Raw genomic sequence first — 19,102 nt, 5'->3', positions numbered from 1 at the left:
GAGAAAAGAAATACAATTTCCCAAGGTAACCGGTGCGTGCAATAAAACATTCTACCAATAACTCCACTGCCATCTGTTCATCAAGAATCAACTTTCTCATTTTCTCCATCTTGCAGATTTGAAATTCACAACGAGCATTAACTCACTGCGATAATCCATTACGGTTGCACTTCGTAAGCATCGATTATCGGACTGTGAACAAAAACTGGATCTGGTTTTTGAGTGTGAAATAAACCAGCGAAAAACCTCCATCGTAAGCCCACAAGACAGCGAGGACATCAATTAACAACAATCGGGGCAGTTGCACGCAGCATATGCGCTCTGATGCGAGAAATAATGCTTATCGGCTATCCCATGCAAAAAGTGACTGCACAGAATAACACAAACCGCACGAAGAAGAAACAAAGCACGAGTGTTGACCACGATTGTAAATTTAGTATCGGCTTGCATGGCCCTATGTGTGTGAATGATATCCGCCCCGACAATCCGCAACCGGCGATGCGACGGGACCGCTTGAATGGATGTTGGTATCACGTGTGTCATTAAGGAACGCCACCACCAGCCAGTAGGGCCGTCAGAAGCAAGGCTCAAGCTTTTTATGCTTATCGATTTATGCGATTTTAATGAAGTCACCCCCAGGGCGTGATCGGGTTGGTGCGGTTATCATCAATGGACGGGAGGAACGGGCGGGCGTGCGTATCGGGGAAGTTCTGTTTAATTGTTTTTATTGTGTGCTGCATATATCGTTGACAACACGCTCTACTTGTTTAATTCGGCGTGAATCGGAGTTTGCAGTTTTATGGTTTCGTCGAACAGTGGTGTGCCCAAAGCCGTTTGAATTCTACATACATAGTTGCGCCTAATTTATGATATCGATGAACGAGAATAGTTTTTTTTATTGGTAGGTATGTAATTCATTACATAAGTTCTCACTGTTATGAAATGAAAATATCGTGATACGATGGTGTAGTAATAATAAAATAACGAATTGACATCACACGTGATCTAATTTGGTAGTATATTGATAGCTTGTTAAAATCACTTTTGTTACAATGCAAATTCGACTGCTCCAAAAATCTCGTTAATAAAGATAATAATTATAATAAGTAGGGGAAATGTTCCGATCTCCATCTCACTGAACATCTCATCGCGAAACAAAGAAATACCAATACCGTCGCTTCTTTTTGTAAACATACGTGCTCCACTACTGAAAAAATCACAAAAATAAGAATCAATTCAAGTTCCTTTCCATTGCTTTGTTTTTGATGAGATGAACTTCGCAGCCATGAGATGAAATCCAGGAGCAATTCCCCTATCCAGTGCTGCAGCCGATTTTTTGGGTTGGTTTTCAGCTTGGTTTAGTTTAAGGAATCCCTTAGAATTTTTTTTCAATCATGCATTATGGTGCCACACTAAAATGAGTTATTCATATGTTTTGATGAATTCTCAAGCAGAAGCATTTAAGGTTTTAGATCGACTATTGTTCTTTCTTTTAATTCCTTTAATTTACTTACTACCCATATTTCCAATAGTGGACTTGAAAGTAGTGAATAAATAGTTTTTTTTTATTTGTTTCCCAAGTTAAAAGTGATCAAGCAGACCATCAAATTTAATGCTCTAAACCAGAAACTTGGACTGAGATTAAAGTTACCCTTTTGTAAGTGCCGAGAAATGTGAGAGAACATCAAAGTAAGAAGAAAAAAAGTGCAATTAAAATTGTGCAGTTTCACATAATTAATAATTTCCACCGAGCAAGGAACCAACCGCTCCACAGAAAAGGGAATTATTGTTGAACTGCTTTTTATGCCGTTGGCTGGTGAATGACGGAAAATTTGGCACCGACCCGTGAATGTGCGAAAATTGGCGCCTCTGGCAACGCAACGGCAACAGCAACAGCAGCAGCGGCGGTAGCAGCTAGTGCGGAAAAGACCGATGTCGTGTGAAAAGTGCGAAGGCTGACTTGGTGAGAACTGCCCAATTTGTGGATTAAATCGACACTAAATTCGTGCGCGAGCTAGAGGTAAGCAAACAGTGGGACAATTTTTTACTGCTTTTTTTGTGGCTTGTCTACAACACAATTATGATCCTGTTCATGTTCATTCGCGCGCAAAGTGCGAATTTATTCACTGTGGAATTGGCGTATGCCATGTCCCACGAGTGGGACAATATGATGTTTTAATCCGATGACATTTCGTTTTGAATGAGTGAGATTTTATTGCCGCTAATATATTAAAATCGGGTTGAATAGAATTATGAAGATCTTTATAAATAGAGTTACGAGATGAAGTAGTATAATAACTGTCAACTTTTTGTCTCATCAACGAACTAGTAATAGCGAAGATGGAAATCTTCCATTGTATATTTTGATCTTGATCTACATTAATGCAGAGCAGCATTTTAGCTTGTAAAATGAGTGGTTGATAGGATTTTTATGATAGTTTGGAAAATAAACCAAAGTGATACGTAAATTATATTATTTATGTAGAGCTTTTAGGAGGATGTGTGAACCGTCTTTCATATGCTGCCTCTCGATCATTACACACAGTAACAGTAAGACCATTTTTATTTTTATTATCATTCAAACCATTATGTGATCAAATTTGGTTGCATACTGCATACAACATGTATGCTGCATGGGATTTGTTATTGTAGAAAGGGTCATGTTGTCGAACAAGTCATGTAGCCAAAAATGTTGCTCATAGTGCTGGCCGAACGAGTACCACAGTTGATAAGGTCTTTTGGCCGAATAAGGTCATATGATAAAAAATGTCATTTGGTCAAACAGCTAAATGATGAATTTGAGAATATTTTAAAATCACTTTAATAAAATAAATAACAAAAATTTGGTCGAACAGGCCGTCCCCGAAAGGGTAATATTTTCGAACTGAAAATTATGTTTTTTTCTGTACCTTTTATTAGAGTGTTTTCTTAATCAAATTAGAAAATGATGGTAAAATCACAGACAAACAGACATAACACTCGTCAAATTTCCACCGTTCACTGATTTACTGGCCAATTCAAATAATCATTTGTTGGCCAATCGATCACTCGTGAAGCGCGCATCGTTTTTGCTTGAGTTTGACGTTTGCTCACTACCGCCATCTGGTTCGCGATTTGCCCAACTAACTGAAATCAACAGATGTCGTTAGTGTTCGAACGACGATGTATTTGATGCGTAAATGTTCAAATGTTATGTCTGTTTGTCTGTGGTAAAATAATGCCTTGGCGCTAATGACCGATAGCGTAAGCTTCGATTTGTTTTTGTGGTTAAGGGCCGGCCAATTGGTCGAATGCTGATTCACCGAATCTATGGTAAACGAGAAATAAGCAGTGAGAAGTAAGTAGAGGAAAGGCAGATGTTGTAACAATCTGCTAACGGTTTCTGTACGCCTGCGGAGTGGACGTCCTTACGTCCTCCTAACAAATTTTCCTTGCTCTTTCGTTCCTTAGAGCCAGCACGACAGCTGCATAGAGGAACACTTTTTGTTAATTGTAGGTTCGTTATTTGTTTAATTTAAAGTTTTGGAGATTAGGTTCGACCGTTTACCTGGGTACCTGGTGTTTTATGCAACTAGGAATAGAATGCGCTGGGGACATACCTTGGTTGACGGTGGTGTTCAACGGGTTGATACTCGCGGAACAGAGGAAGAGGTTTGACTGGTTTGCTGTCCCAAACGATGGGCAGATGGAGGCGAAGGCGTAGCCTGTTGTGCTCTCCAAAAGAGTCCGACGGATTCGGAGTTTGATCCGAAAACTAACCTCGCTTGGTTGGTTGGCGGGGCTCCCGATGGATTCGTAGGCCCGTTTTTTGGTGTGAAGGTTGATCTCCAATGCCAACGTGAATAAGTTGCCTAAAATAAAAGCTCCCCCTAAAAAATAGAAATTTTTCATTAAAAATAGGAAATTTCCAATAAAGGAATCAGGATATGAGCAATAAACAAATATAAAATTTCCACAAATACCTAATGCAAAATTTCCAACAATTTAGAATTTTTCGCAAAACAAAAATAAATAAGCCCTTTAAAATTACAATTATCAAAGAAGAATTTTTAACAAAGGAATTAAAATGTTCCACGAAAAAAAACAAAATTTCCATAAATAAATCGATATTATCAATAAACAATTGCTAAAATTTCCACAAAATTAATATTTTTTTTAACACAAAAAATTAAAAACTTTCCTTCAAAAAATCAATAATAAGCAATGAAAAAATACGAAAATTTCCATAAAAAAGGTTTTTCATAGATGAGACCTTCTTTAGAAGCGTTCAAAGTTCATGGAAAATATTATCGATTCTATTGCTTTTTTGTATTTTTTATGAAGATTTTCTTATTTTTCATTGCTCTTTATTGATTGTTTTGTGGAAAATCTTAATTTTTTTATGGAAAAAAAAAAGTTATTTTGTGGAAAATTTTGTAATTGTTTATTGCTAATATCGATTTATTAATGAAAATTTCGAATTTTTCCTCGTGGGACATTTTGATTTCCTTATGGAAAATTCTTCTTTTATAATTGTAATTTTAAAAACAAAGTGCAAATTTGTCTTTGCTTTATGGAAAATTCTCAATTGTTTATGGATGCTTTGCGTCGTTTGTAGAAATTTTATATTTATTTATATTTTATACCCTGATTTCTTTATTGACAATTTCCTATTTTTTATGGAAAATTTCTAATTTTTCATGGAAATTTTATTTTGATGCCGAATAAATGGGTTGTCGGAGGGGTCTGACAGGTCCTTAGGCCCATTTTTCGAAGTGGAAGTTGGATTTGAAGACTTACACGCGGGTTAGTTCGCGTTCGACGAGTTTGTAGACCCGTTTACCGAAGCGAAAGTTGTTCTCGAAGACATCCGTGGTCGGATTGGCCGACGGAGGCTTTCGACAGGTTTGTATGCCCGTTGCTCGGAGCGGAGGTTGGACTCGAAAACTTACACGTGGGTTGGTTGGTGTCCGAGGGGTTTGTTGGCCCAATTTTGGCAGAGGTTGGACTCGAAGACTGACACGTAGCTTGTTTGGTTCGTAGCTCCGTTTCCCGGAGCGTAGGTTGGATTTGAATTACACTTTTTCTTTCCGAAACGATTCGACTCCTCACGACCGACTCCTCGATTCTTCTTATTCTTCTGTCTCTTCGCTGCCACTTTCTTCAAAATTCGTAAGGCCAATGATGTTCACGAGTGTGTTTGTAATTTTAATTGGGGTTTGATTTTGTTTGTAGGAACCAAATGCTTGACTGCATTGTTACCACAATCGATAACAATGTGAGCAGTAAGAATTAATTAGTGAGAAGTGGCATGTCTCACTTCTCAGTTCTAATTTCTAATTTCAGGCCTCTCACTGTAAGCAGAACGGAAAAATAAATGAAATGTGAAATATGAGCAGTGAGAATTACGAAATGAGACAAATAAGGGAGATGTCTCACATTTCACTTCTTAATTCACATTTCTCCCTTCTCATTTCTCACTTCCCACTGCTCTCATCTGACTTTCCTCTGCTTACTTTTCACTGCTTATTTACTTCCCATTTCTTTACTCTGACTTCTCGGTTATGAACTTTTTTTTAACTATTCGGCGAAACGGATCCGTCAACCAAATCGTTGGATATCATCACCAATAACCCTTCCCACAATACTGCAGCTGAACATACAGTAGAAAAGGTTGATAACTTTTAATTGCACGACTCATGAATGCTATGGCTGCTTTTACGAATTTTCAGATCATATCATAATTTTGTTGTTATACGAACTTTATATCTATAGAAAAAAAAACCAGTAGGGTTGTGTACAAGACACGACCACAGATAGACGTTGCACAACATAAGGACATCGTTGCGATGTTTCTGCCGTAACAAATCGACTGCGTTTCGACAAATTTCTTCTCGGGATTTCTTTTGTACAGAAAGTTGGTCTTGAAAAGATCCGATTTATTTTCAACTAGCTAAAAAATACCCAGCTTTGCCTAGGTATTTGTGTTGCAAATTTCATATACTGAACTATTTGCAGCACAACACTCTAGATCAATTTTCGTGCTATTGTTTTGTTTCCTTCAACCACTGACCCAAAGTTGCATTCTACTGATTTTTTACCTTTCCCTAAGGGGCAACTAACTCTAAACTTTCGACAGTATCCAAAAATACTAACAAAAACTAGCGGAAAACTACGGTAAACTGATCGAAGAGCCCTGGTTGGGAAAGCATAAAACAAAATGCCACCCAATCGATACAGTTCACCCAGTTTTAGGCAACACATGATTTCAGCCTCCTTCATATTCTTAAAAAATCACTGAACAACTATTTCTATTACTATTATTTTTTGAGCAGCCTTTGGGGCCCATGTTTTGATTTGATGGTATTAGAAACATAAAATGCGGTTTGAAAGTTTTCTAGAATCTGTGGAAGGTAGAAATCAGGTGTTTCCTATACGGGGGAGCACTGTGTTTCGTCAACTAACGGACAAACGCCATAACAACCGAACTAGCAACCGTTTCATTGTTTGACGAAAATCGTGGATACAGTAACCGTTAGATAACTGCAATATGTTTACTTTTCAGTTAACGAATGCCCTTCGATAACTGCAATGCATTCTAGACGTCAAACGGTTGTCAATCGATGTAAGATGCAATAAAAGTGCATCTAAATATGCAACGCAATGCAACTGTCATTGAGTATGACATCAGTTTGAAGTTTAGCGGTCCGATAACTGCAAAGCTGTTGCAATTATCGAATTGAAGTTAAATGACTTGCAGTTATCGAACGTCTACTGTACTAGAAATATCACGAAATACTATTGCGAGACAATGAGTTATATTATCGCAAAGTTTAGAGTTACTTGCCCCTTGCCTTTCCCCGTCAAAATAACCAACTTTTTGTACATTACAAACCTTACGAATCTCAAGACGAATTGATTAGGGAAAAAAATGGATTTGCAAGAAAAATTGCGCAGTTAACCAAACGATTAAGAATTGCACTATGAAGAAAATTTGGTCCGGATTAACCTTCTCTTCTATAAAATATGGTTCTGGATAGAACCGAATTATTTTCCATAATGCGCCTTTCCATTTACTAACTTTCCATAATGCGCCTTTCCAACAAAACCAAATCAGAATCTTGAGATCAAATTTCCCTTGTATAGACTGTTGATCCTGAGAAAAATCGATTATCTATCAATAATGCGTCTTCGGAAACACTATCAGCATCCACGAGGCGCGCTTGTGATTCTGCTGCCGAAGTTAAATTTGGTTCGGTAAAACCTTTTTGCCTTTCTCGTACAACTAAGTTGTACCGAAAGGCTATCATTTCACTCCAAAATCGAACTTTTGATAGAAGTCCCGGAGACCCATAGTGTTATATACCATTCGACTCAGCTCGATGAGCTGAACAAATGTCTGTCTGTCCGTGTGTGCGTGTGTGTGTGTGTATGTGTGTGCGTGTGTGTGCACAAAATGCCATAAAAAACATTAGCCAAATTTTCACATAGAAACTCTTAATCGATTTTCTTGCAACAAGTTGCATCCGACAGAGACTAAAACGCTGTTGATCACTATTGAATTTCATAATAATTGCAAATTGCAAAAAATAGATAATATTAAAATAGTGATGAAACATAGTCACATAGAACAATAATGAGTTATGAAAAATGCCTTGCATCTATGAATATTTTATCCGTGGCTTTCCATTAAGAGTTTCATCGTACTATAAAGATGCTCGTGTTGCACGCATTTAGGCGTAAGTATGCTCTTCGTTCAGTTTCATAGTACTATGCCCAAGTAACATTTTAAGTTTTATTCCCCTCTTGGAATGGTTTTCAAGATCAAATCATAAGAACTAACAATAAAACTCATAACTACACGACAACCTTCTGATGACCACTATAAGAGTAAAATATGACCAGGTGGCCCTCTCTAGATAACCACTATAAACCTCTTATAAGAGTATTTGAAAAACCCTTTTTGAACCACCTGCAAAAAAGGGAATTTGGCTGCGGCAGCTGTCAAAAATGTTGCTTTAAAAAGGGAAAAAAATATTACGGGAAATAATAACAAAATGGACTGATGATGAAATTCATGAAGAGGATGTCAACAAAATAAAATTTATCAGGTTTGTTTTTCAATATACTTTCTTTGAAATAAGCTGCGCTTTCGATTTTATGGTGAAATCTAGGTAAAAAATAAGATTGTTTACCACGCGCCGGCAAAATAATGTAGTTTAGCGCTTTAAGCTGAAAACAACTAAAACATCAACATCGTAAATATCCCCCTAATATGTTGATGTTTCTTCTAATTCCAATCATTTAGCAAGAAAAGTGTTCTACGCGATGAAAATATCATTTATTTATGGATTTCAGCGATAAATTTCACCGACCTGAAAATACTTCTCCTTTTCCAATATGGCCATCATGCATTCCGAGCGGAAAAATGTTGCTCTTATTTCACACCGTTATAAACTCTTTGCAATGCAAATATTCTTATTGGGGTTATTCATTTGACCACATTACGACTAAAAATTGTGGCTTTGATCGAGCTTTGAAAATATGGCTTATTAAGCTCTTTACCACAACCGTAGAGTTGCTCATAAGATCAATCGGAATTTGACGTTTGAAGCTTTTCCAGTAGATTTATGAGTGGTTTGTTGATAATAATAAGAGCGCCAATAAAACTGAAAACTAGTCATGGCGGTTGCTGTCATAAAACCACTATAAGAATTAAATAAATCCAACAAGCATGGAAATTGTTACTTGGGTGTACATAGTACTAAATTGTCCGAAAGTCAAAATTCGAACATAGGAAATTCGAGAAACTTTTGGCAGCGCCATCTGTCGTCTACTAGTGTAAATTTTCTATCATAACATTAGACGGTGTAACTGTTTTGCCTTTCTTGTACATCATCGAGGTGTAAGCGTAAAGGCTACATTTATTACCTTTTTACGCGAGAAAGGCGCCATCACCGCTAGGTGGATTAATCTGGGTTTCTTCTTTATAATTTAGGTTCTAAAAAGAATCAATTTATTTTCAATAATGTGCCTTCCCAATTAAGCAAACAAAACAAGATCAAGAACTATGAGAGAAAGAAAATTACTCTAGAGTGTCGCTGACGCCGACGATAGCCGCTCGATAGTTTGTCGCTGAGCCGCCACAGATGCAGAAACCACCGCAATCAGCGCTGGGAACGCTACCGATGCCATCGTTCTATCCGCCTTCTGTGCCCGCTCTGCGTGACCTTCCACCATCCATCGTGGATCGTCGAACAGAAATGACACGCGAGCGCGAATCACGGGTATTTTTATACCTAGGAAAAATTAAACCATGCATCAAAAGGCTCGTAACTTACATCATGCTGAAGTCCGTGTTGGGAATGCATGAGCGGGATTGATTTGTTCTGATATTTTTACTGGGCAGGACAAGAATTGAAATTTTCAATAGTTTATCGTAAATAATCTAAAATTCCAATGAAATTGACAAATTGCTGAAGAGTCGATTGGTATATAAATCTCCAAAATCCATTGAGAGATGAAGGCTCTACTAACTTTCAAAATCTTACATAATTTCATGACGGTCCCCAATTTTGGATTCTGATTTGACACCCTGTACCTTCGGATAAAACGTTGTTCAACGTCAAAAAGGAAGTCGTAGGAATTTTAACTGAGCCCAGATCAATCTAAAAGGAGCGCCCGCCCAGGGTGGATGTCTTTCATGATCTTTTATTTTTGACCGTCTGTTGCTCTGTTGCGCCAATCCTCTCTTTCAACCAAATAACGGTCGGATGATACTATGATATATGCCCACAGTTTGTGTAGGTTCCGGGTGCCCAAAACTTAGAGGTGCTTACAAGCGAGAAGGGATGGAAAAGTGTGAAGTAAAAAGTGGGATGTGAGACGTTTGTCCATTCCATTTCTCTCTTTTCATGTCTTATATCTCAGTTCTCACTGTTTATATTTCACTCTAATTTCTCACTTCGCACAGCCGGTCAAAAGACCTTTCCGACACATCGGGTCGTCAAGCGACATTTTTGGCCAAAATATTTGTTCAGACATAAACAATTTTGACTTGTTCGATCAAACAACATTTTCAGCTGTGTTATCCGCTTGGCCAAAAGCCATTTTCGGCCAAACGACTATTCTGTGGCCGAACTATTCTGCCAAACCTCTCTTTCGACCAAATGACTTGTTCGGATAAATGGCTTCTTGATGATGATGATGATGATGATGATGATACTACCATCTATTGTAGCAAGGCACCTGCCGATAGCACTGGCCATATCTGACAAACGATTTGATCATGATTATACTATTGTATGTATTTCATCAAACTCATGTATGAAGGGCCAAAAATGGGTGGGGTGGTTCCATAAGCAAAGACACTTATGCGAATCCACGGGATGAATAGAGAATCTCCTTCCAGAAGAAAGTTCGTACACACAAAATTATAATCTAGCCCTCGTTTCCCAGATTGACCCAATAGATGGGGCGAAGAGCCCGCCCTTTATCCACGAGATGTTAACAATAGGAAGTTGGCGATTCCACTCTTCCTATCCAAATCGCTTCAATCGGGTGCCCTGATGGTTTTTTTTTTTTTTTTGTCGGTGGTCATATAATTTGGTAAATATTTATATATATATATATCATGTATAATGGAATTCTCTCACCAAGTTTTAATTCGTATATCCTGAATGAGGGCGGACCTTTCTTCAACATCAGCTAGTTTTAGATTTGTGCTGTCTTCAGAGATGGAAAACCAATAGTTCGGAATATTCTTGGATAAATTGCAAAACAGACATCTTGATTTCTGAAAAGATGAAATAACAGGACAGATGGCAGTATCATAGATAATTACGTGAGCGTCTTGATAAATTCGGATAAATGGTTTCTTCGGCCAAAAGTCTGATGTGGCCAATTGGTTCGGCTAAATTACATTTTCGATCAAATAACACTTTCGGTCAAATGTCATATTCAGCAGTACGACCTGTTCGAGTCAGATGACTTGTTCGACCAATAAAATATTTTGACAAATGAGCTGTATCGTCATGTTCCAGTGTTTAAAAAATGGTTGGTTCAGCAAATCAATATTTTCGATCGTATGACCCGTTCGGCCAGAAGCCATTTTCAGCCAAATAACATATGCGACCGAATAAGCTATTCCACCAAACTTGTCTTTCGACCGAATGACTTGTTCGTAGAGTTTCCATTTCCCGGCCATTTTCGTTGTCCCGGGATTTGGGATGAACTTATTCGTATATTGGGATACCAGGATTTTTCGATGTTTCCTTAGAAAACTTATTTTTTGATTTAAAAACGATTTTATTCAATCTTCAGGGGTAAAGTTCCTATTTTAGAAAGGCCAGATAATACAGATTTCAAATTGGAATTCAATTCAATTATAATTTGAATCGATTCTTTCGAGAATAAAAAACGAATTCAAGCAAATAATATTCACGTTTTTCTCGGAAGGTAGAGTACCCTTTTGGAATATATGATCACCGAGTCCGAGAAGAAGGGTGGTGGTGCTGGTGGTTGAAGTCGGCTTGACTGTTTGTATTGTTTTGAATATGCATTGGGTTTAGACAGTTGCTAGGATTGCTTTCAATACCCTAGTGACGAAAGATGGACGATGCGCAGTAGCATCGTACTGGGCCCATAACCTATTGGATATATGGGAACCCCCTTACAAAGAAAACACAATACTAGAGTATCCTCCAACCCATGGCAGGCTACTAATTCATACTTTTGGCGTCCATATACATATGTGCTCGACCTAATCTTGAACAGATCGCTTCCTAATCTTGATGTTAATCGTTTATTTATCGTTATCGCCGATGAAGTTAATTGTTTAACGAAATCGCTAGCTGCGGTAAAGATGAATCAACTCAAGTGTTATCGGAGTTCGATAATTTAACGTATGTTAACTCGATAATTTCCCGATAATGGAGTTAATAGATTACGCGATTCAAGTTGGTATACAATTTTAACAGAAGCCGAGAATTGGACAAATTGATTGCAGCCTGTTGATCAGAGCTGATTTTTATTGAAGCGATACACCAGGGCTAGAAGCTCAGGAAGACTGACTCAATGTTGGCCTGCGCGAGGAGATTGGCAAGGCGAATATCAGCTAATGTACACAACCTCGCTGTAGATGGGAGATGGGTAGGAAGCAGGCGCCAAATAGATGCAGCTGATCTTGTACTGTAGATACTAGTCGTTTAATTAATAGAGAGCTGTAGCTGCTGGAACATGTATCAGTCAGTAGCCCTCCATTGAGTGGTATAGGGGAATCTAATACTAATATGATATGAGTTTATCACCTAACTTTTGTTAGAAGAAAAATTACACTGTTTACGAACCGGAAATTAAACAGTATTTTTGTCCGGGATTTTCGGGATTTAAAGAATAATATCCCGGGAATCGGGAAATCCCGAATTTTCTTAAGTCCCGGGATTTTTTGTCCCGGGATGGAAACTCTACTTGCTCGGCTAAATGGCTTCTTCGACCAAACGTTTTATTTGGCCAATTGTCTTGGCTTAACTATTTTTACGGCCAAATAACATTGTCGGCCAAATGACATGTTCGGTCGTTCGGCCGAACATCATTTTCGGCCAAATGACTTATTCGACTAGTAAAATGTACGGTAAAAGGAACTGTACCGCCAAGTGCTATTTTTGGCCAAATGATCTGGTCGACACAACTACTTTTTCGGCCTTTGATCCATTCGGCCATTTACGGCTAAACGATTAATGTGGCCGAATGAAGTATTCTGCCAAACCTCTCTTTCGGCTTCTTCGACGTCTTATTTGGCCCAGTGATGAACTCTAGCCAATAAGAGAAATCACTCGAATAAAGCTAAAAAAAGATCTTATTTGGCCTATTGGTTCGGCTAAATTACATTTTCGGTCCAGTAGCAATTTCGGCCAAATGACATATTCGGCCGAATGACTTTTTAGGCCAGTAAAATTTTCGGTTTTTGGTCAAATTTATGTGGCTTGAAAGTATTCAGAAAGTATTCAGTATATATGACCCCAGCTAGTGACCTGGAACTGGTTCCGGGTGCCCAAAACTATCCTACTAGGTTTAAAACTAGTTCAAAGAAACATATGTTTGTTTTTTTTCTCATTCTGATTTATAAAATAGAAGTGTGGGTATAACTAATGACTTTGGTGATGTTGAACAAAAGTTTTATAAAACGAGCCTAAGAATCGCATCCTTTGAGCAGGGATTGAATTTATCATTTCATTATCATTTAGTATTCAGCCAATAACTCATTTCATAGGCGGAATTCCAAAAAATATTTAATGGTGGACTTCTAGCGATATTTCCCCTCTACAATGTTGTCTAAGAGTTCATTGCTCTTTGTCTAATATTTACAGCGTGAAACGCTAGTATTTATTGGCTGAATACTAAATGATAATGAAATGATAAATTCAGTCCCTGCCTTCGAGTTCCGAATTTTCCCGTGAGTGGCCAAAAATAGTCTAACTACCAAGGAAAAAAAGTTCTACATTTTTTTCATGACGAATCCTGAATGTCGCATGCCAAGTTTTTTCAAAACCTGGATTCCAGTCTTTCACAGAATTTTCGGACTCGATTCCGAAGGGATCAAAATTGACTGTAAATTGACAACTAATTGACATTTAACAACTAAAGTTAATTTAAATATATCTTTAATAAAAAACGCCGGAGCTCGATACATGTGAAGGTATATTGATATATTCCCAGTTAGAGCCTGGGACCTGTTTCCAGTTCCGTATAAATCCGGAACCGTTCAACCAATATGTTCAATCGATCGACGATAAGAATAATTTCTGGTTTATGTCTAAAAAAATCATACAAATCGATCAAAACTGACTGAGTTAGAGTCAAAACATCATAAAAATTTGGGTAGCGCTTCCCATAAAACCTATTATTCAGTTCCTTATAATTCAATTCATAGCAGTTTGTCAAACAATCAATAATTTGTAACATTTGTAACGATGTAACATCCATTGAATGAATTTTGCGTGAAAACGCATGAGATAATTTTAAAACTTACTCCAGAATCGATATTGTTTCTATCAGTGTAGAATGATCAATCGCCTTTGCTTGGTTTTATACCTCAGACAGATTTTCAGTAGAATAGGACCGATTGATTCCACGGCAGTCTGCTGTCTGCCAAAAAGGAAGAAATAGCTTTTGGCTTAATAAGCTTCGTCTCATATGTGTGTATAAATTAACTTGTTTAAAGCGTTTTCAGATGGAGTTTATTACGGAACCTTTGCCGAATGGCAAATAGAAATTTGCATTTTGCAATGCTATAAAGCTTACCGATTTATAAGCGTCATACCTTTCAAACGTTGTATAGTGTTTCTCTGCCTACCAACAAAGATTAGGATTTCCCCAGCGATAGAGAAGGCATTTAACGCGAGTCTATTCCTCATTCTATCAACGCACGTCCCAGACAAAATGCTACCCCCGTTTTTTGCATCAAGAAAAAGGATTAATTTACATCTGGTATATCTCATCTCCGAGGATCACAGTTGTGTCGTTCGGATTCAATCCCGGCCACTGACAGAGCTCAGATGGTACTTTCCACGGGACGCCCGTCTCCTCACGTCGGAAAGAGTAGAATGAATGAAAAATAGCCTCGGGTGCCCAGAAATTGTACCCGGGCTTCCATCAGATAAAAGATCAACATCTCTGAAATGAGCTCATTTCGTATTTCAACCTTCCAGGTTCCGGTTCTTGCCTGGTTAGGTGGGTAGGTAGTCTGTGACGGGAGTCAGAAAACCAACATTCACGTACCAGACCCGACATTGCAAAAAATGATGACTTTTGACTTTCACAAAACGGCCAGATGCGCTCAGTTGGAGATTTTTATGTATTCATGTTGTTATGGTAAGCACCCACCTTTCACCGTGGATTCTATTCGCAACATATTGACATTCAGATCAGTGACATTTGAGGGCGGATGACTGGACTGGCTTTCATAACTGCAATCGCAAGTCCACTAGCCGCGGGCAACGGCTGTCAAATATTTAACTCTCTTATCGCAAAGCCTATGACATGTAGAACCTGACAAGTGCCCTGTTCCAGCAACCGGTATGCCATATCGCAGATTTATTCTATTACATATCCGACTGGCAGCCAATTTGTTGCGGAAACCTTTCGCTGCCAGGTCAGCGGCTTCTTCAGATAAGCGAATGTGGTACAACGCGGCTTCGACAAACGCCTGCAGGCGAGCTTGCAACCGAATGCCATTGGTTGCACGTCTACATTATTGGGGCCAACCTATCTTGAAATGCGAAATTAATCAAGGGCGATGCAATAGACTATGCATATCTTCAGTAATGATGGTCTTTTGAAAATGACTGATATTTGTGTGCTTTGTTATACGTTTCCCTTAGCGTTCGTTTAAAACCAATTGTGTTGCAAAGTGTGATTATTTTTGGAAAGTTTTGTGCTTTTTGTAAATTTATATCAATGGCGAAGCCCGCAACAGCTTTCAAAAAACTTCACTCTAATAATTTGATAACACAGTTCGTAAGACTTTCATGTGAATAACATTAAAATTGTTTGCATATAAATTATTGAAATTCCCATTCCATTTCCCATTCCAGATAGTTTCAATCCAGTTGAAAGCAAACTTTGTATTACATTTTACATTTTGCACATGGACAAGCGGATTCGGTGCAAAGAGTAGAAACAGACGCGTAGATCCACTTGGGCAGTCACTTTGCCAGGTTGAAGTGGATTAGGCAGAGATGTACTTTAATTGAAATTCATTGAAACCATTCACTCGGTCGTGATGGTGCGCCGGTCAGACAGCAAGGGAATCTATTTCCTAAGAAGCAACGGTTCTACTGCTGAATGTTTTTCATTTTTAACTCGTGAATAAGATTTATTAGCTCGGTAATGCATTTTTTTATTCGCATTTTACGATGGAGACGTCAACTTCAGACAGCAAATTATGAAACGCACGGCGGTGCATTTTAATTTCAGTGGCTCTGGCGTTGGAACGGGAATTATTAAGTTGGTCAGCAGAAAGGGACTAAAAAGGCACTCTTATACGTTTGTTTGTTGCAGCTTAAAGTAGTTCTGTTGGCTGAAATAAACTTTTATGGATCACAAATTAAGTTTCTTTTTTGGCAATTAACTTCAGTTAAGGCATTGTCAAATGAAATTTAGTTTGCATTGGAATACTTTACTGTCGTCCAATTAGTCGAAAGAAATATTTTAATTTAAAAGCGATAATCTCAATCGATGTGTTGTATTCGGAAATATTTCGGTAATTAGGGCTATGTGAAAAATGTTCATAAATAAGTTTACATTTCGTGGGGCTAGCTCATTGTTTCATTGAAGAGTAAGGGTTTTAATAGCGTCAAATTGTTGACTCACTGTTATCTGTTTAGATTAAGCTAAATAAATTAAATTAAACGAATCTTCACCAATGTCGTGAACAAATATGATTAGTTGAGAATACTTACTGCATAATACTAGAAATCATCCCATGTTGAAAGGCTAAATTTATTGCCTAATATTGAAAAGCCATAAGGAATGGAAATTAGTCTTTGGTCTCCTAAAAATTAATGAAATTTCAAATGAATATTTGTAACGGCTTCAAAACGTTTCAGTGTTGGATAAACATTTCTGATCCTACAATTGAGCATTCATTAGCCAATGCTTATTCAATAAAATATTCACAATCGCCTGGTACCTTGCAGAGCAAACAAAGTGAAATTGACACCAAATCATTTGTTAAATTTATTTGCGGAGGAATCATGTGTTGACTATTATGTCAGTCGCTATTCGTTCGCCCGCGTCATATAAATGAACAAAAGAGGACAACATCATCGATCTATCCGTCTATTTAGCCATTCGCAATCTCGTGTCATAGGTACCGTCGCTCGCCCGCTAACGACCCTTCTTTGAATGGACACATTCCCTGTGTAGCTCCGTTTGTGAAAAGATTCGTTGCACGGTTGGTACTCACGCACAGCTGGAAACGCTCCCGTCCACCAGTCACGGCGATCAGCAATTGGCTGGTTGTGGATAGGCCTCTGCCTCTAACCTGGATGGATTAAAATGCACCGCTCAAACTTCACCAATCAATTACTTCTTTTAAACGAAATTTACTACATCAACTGCATATCACATTGAGCACTCACTTGAGAAACTTGTGTTTTTGTGACTTAGTAATCTAATTGTTTCAAAGGAAACCGGCCCCGGAGATACATTTTGGGCCATTCTCCCTTACTATGTAATATTTGCAACGCAATGTGAACGAAAAGGTGATACCTACTGGAAACATCGCCGGCCAGTTTAGGGGCGTTTGCAACAAACTTGCCGCTCAAAAGTATGTTAATGGTTCGAAATGTCTATTTAAGGATATGCGTTGTTGCGTGGTGTTGCCGTTCGGTATTGATGATGATGATGACCGATTGGATCAGCAGGGTTCGGAGAAAAACGGTGGCCTTTTGTCCACGGCTGTAATGGTGCTAATCGAAACCTTTACTACAGTAGCATCCTGTTTTTGGGGCCGCAACATGTGAAACTCTAATGAAAAACATTGCTTGTTGGAAGTAATTACTCGTGCATCTGCCATACAATGGCAGATTTTTTGTTATTTTATAATAGTTTATTGAGATGATGTTAGTGTTGGGGGAAAAAAACTAGCAGATGTGTTAAGGAATACAAAGGCATATATACTTTTGACAAAACTTGAATTGGGCCCTTGAGGTACTTCTGCAGCGAAATGTACGGTTTTCGGAACTACACGTATCTCGTAGAAGAGTACTCTATCCTGGAAGTATACTCCGACGATTTTATACAAATACCGCACTCCCAGCCAGAGTTATAATTATAAATACGCAATTGACGACAAGCTAGTCGTCTTAGGTAACCATCGCTTAGTATCGGTTAACTTACCTCTTAGATTGGATCACGGACTTGTCTACATTGGACCATTATTTGTAAAAACCGTACGCTCTCCTGACTTTCCGTAGCCTCCTTGTACGGACTTAGTAGATTGAGTATAACCCTCTCGAGCATCGTTGCACCGATTGCATGCATCGGCCTGCAGTGCCGCTTTCGGGTACCACAGGCATTGGTACAGTCTATACCTATGTTTTCGATCTCTAGAAGTTCGTTCGTCACCAAAACTTCTCTCGTCCCTCCAGCCTCATCTTGTTGTGCTGGTGGTCAGCGACACGTGTTGTGGAAACAGTACCTCGATGCTTCTATTCAGTGTCTATGGATTGACTAAAATAAATATTCATAGAAAATTTTGAAAATAATGTTTATGAGCGACAGTATCAGCACATTGCGGGTCGATTAGGACCGCGCTGATAGCGGGTCTATTAGGACCGCGCTGATAGCGGGTCGATTAAGACCGCGCTGATAGCGGGTCGATAACCACCAAGCTGATAGCGAGTCAATTAGGACCGCGCTGACTGCGGGTCGATTAGGACCGCGCTGATAGCGGGTTGGTTATGACCGCGAAGAGAGTGGGTCGATTAGAATCGTGCTGAGAGCGGGTCGATTAGGACCGCGCTGATAGCGGGTCGATTAGGACCGCGCTGATAGCGGGTCGATTAGGACCGCGCTGATAGCGGGTCGATTAGGACCGCGCTGAAAGTGGGTCGATTAGAACCGCGCTCATAGCGGGTCGGTTAGGGCCGCGCTCATTGCAAATCGATAAGGACCGCGCTGATGGCGGGTCGATTATGACCGCGTTGAGAGTGGGTCGATTAGAACCGCCTTGAGAGCGGTTCGATTAAGACCGTGCTGAGAGCCGGTTGATTAAGACGTGAATTTTCAGTCGATCAATACAACCACGCGGGATAATGAGACGTTTTCATAGTGGGTTAATAGGATCGTGAACAGAAGCAGTGGATGTACATTTGACCTCTTCATGTTTTCAAAAAGTATCAAAAATTCAACCGGTCAGCCCAGAACCACAATTCTTATGCTAAATTAAGTCTCCTGTCAAATTTTCAGCTAATTCGGATAAAATTTTTTGAACAACTTGATCGAAAAAATCTCAGCGTGCAAATTTATGACAAATGTTCAGCTTCTGATTTTTAAGAACTCAACGGTACATCACACATTGGCAATTATGTTTCTAGAATGTCCAGGGAATAAAAAGAAG

General features: G+C 38.8%; 1 protein-coding gene across 1 annotated transcript in view; it reads left to right on the top strand.

Moving 5' to 3' along the window:
* The window catches only part of LOC134212997 (kinesin-like protein CG14535), a 501,209-nt gene that overhangs the window by 12,482 nt on the left and 469,625 nt on the right, over window positions 1-19,102 (top strand). Inside the window, exons 2-3 of the mRNA XM_062691425.1 lie at window positions 117-901; window positions 1,582-2,020. The gene's annotated coding sequence lies outside the window, so the exon portion shown is untranslated. The remainder of the gene's footprint in view (window positions 1-116; window positions 902-1,581; window positions 2,021-19,102) is intronic.

The sequence above is a fragment of the Armigeres subalbatus genome, chromosome 2 (assembly GCF_024139115.2).
Source record: "Armigeres subalbatus isolate Guangzhou_Male chromosome 2, GZ_Asu_2, whole genome shotgun sequence".
In the NCBI taxonomy this organism is placed as follows: Eukaryota; Metazoa; Arthropoda; class Insecta; order Diptera; family Culicidae; genus Armigeres; species Armigeres subalbatus.
Note: the sequence above shows the minus strand (reverse complement) of the source record. Positions and strands in the feature narration are given on the sequence as shown.